Source organism: Castor canadensis, chromosome 18, assembly GCF_047511655.1.
Source record: "Castor canadensis chromosome 18, mCasCan1.hap1v2, whole genome shotgun sequence".
Classification (NCBI taxonomy): domain Eukaryota; kingdom Metazoa; phylum Chordata; class Mammalia; order Rodentia; family Castoridae; genus Castor; species Castor canadensis.
Genome location: NC_133403.1, coordinates 32,050,659 through 32,052,423, shown reverse-complemented (window position 1 = coordinate 32,052,423; position 1,765 = coordinate 32,050,659).

Sequence of the window (1,765 nt, the reverse complement as noted above, 5' to 3'; positions counted from 1 at the left end):
TATGTGTGTGAACTTCAGTTTGTTCAAATAACATAGGGATGAATAGGGCCTATCATTTGATAGGTGACCAGGTTGGTGGGGGTGAGTCCTGCAAGTTTCCGTGGGATTCACCATTTCAGTGCTTTTTACTTGGTGGTAACTGGGGTTTGAATTTAGGGCTAAGTTCTTGCTAAGCAGGTGCTATACTACTTGAGCCAGCACCCAGCCCTGGTGCTCCTTTTGAGACTGTAGCCAAACTGGTTTATAATCTGCAATCCTGCCTCAATCTCCCTGGTAGGGATTAGATGGCTGCATCACCATGGCTAGCTCATAAAGCTGGTTATTCTTTGGTGCTGGGGATCAATTATACTGCCACTCCCATATTTTTGGTGGGACTGGGGTTTGAACTCAGGCCTTCATACTTGCAAAGCAGGTGCTCTACAAGCCACATTTCCAGTCAATTTTGCTCTGGTTATTTTGGAGATGGGGTCTCTCCAACTATTTGCCTGGGCTTGTCTGGAACCTTGATCCTTTCAATCTCAGCTTCCCAGGCAGTTAGGATTACAGGTGTTGAGCCACTATTGTCCAGCTCAAAAGACTAAAAAGATGTTCTTAAAAGGAAAAGCAGTTTTTGAATGGCAGCTTTCCATGATTACCTAATAAAATTTTTGCAGGAATTTAACTTTTAGCTTACTGGGTTTGTGCTTTTAACTAGTCCTGGCCAGAAACCTATTACAAATGTGAATTGGAGCTTTGTTAAAGGGCCCAATTAAAGCTACAAGTAAGTACAATCAAAGATTTCCTGTCAGATGAATGTATATAGGGGATTGTCTAGGAGGGAGGAGGGAAAGGAAAGGATATGCTGCATACATACTTATGAAGACAGTGTAACAGGGCTGGTGGAGTGGCTCAAGTGGTAGAGTGCTCGCCTAGCAAGTGTGAGGCAAGTACTGAGTTCGAACCTCAGTCCTGCCACACACAAAAAGCATAATGAAACCTGCCAAACGCTATGAAAAAGGGGGAGAGGGTAAACTTGTTCAAGGTACACAGTACACATGAATGGAATTATCACAATGAAACCCCTTCTAATATTAATGTATGCTAATACAAAAAACTTAAAAACTGATTTACAATGAAAACAGATTTCCTGTCAATTTTAGGGAGACTGCAGTCTAATGAAGGAAAGCTTGTATGGCAGACTTAGCTTTTGTAGGTAGAAAAGAAATGTTCCAGAGGCTGAAACAACCCACCCTTATCTTGGGAGTCTGACTTCAGCAGGATTCCTTAGTTGTTGTTTTTCTTTCTTTTTAGCAGTACTAGAGTTTGAATTTAGGGCCTCCTGCTTGCTAAGCAGAGGCTGTACCACTTGAGCCATTCTGCCAGCTCGCTCTTTTTTTGTTTTTCTTTTTTTTTCAGTACTGGGATTTGAACTCAGGGCCTATACCTTGAGCCACTCCTCCAGCCCTTTTTTGTGATCTGTGATCGTTTTTTTTGAGATAGGGTCTCTCAAACTATTTTGCCCACACTGGGTTCCTGATCTCTGCCTCCTGAACAGCAAGGATTACAGACATAAGCCACAGGCACCCAGCCCTTTTTTTGTTTCTTTTTGAGATGGGGGTCTTGCTATGTAGCTCAACCTGGCCTAGAACTATATAACCCAGCTGGCCTGGAACTTGAGATCCTCTTGTCTCAGTCTTCCCCAAGTGGTGAGGTTACAGTGTGCACAATCATGCCCGGCCTCCTCCATTATCTTCACATAATGTAAGGCTTTGTTTTAGGCTCTGTA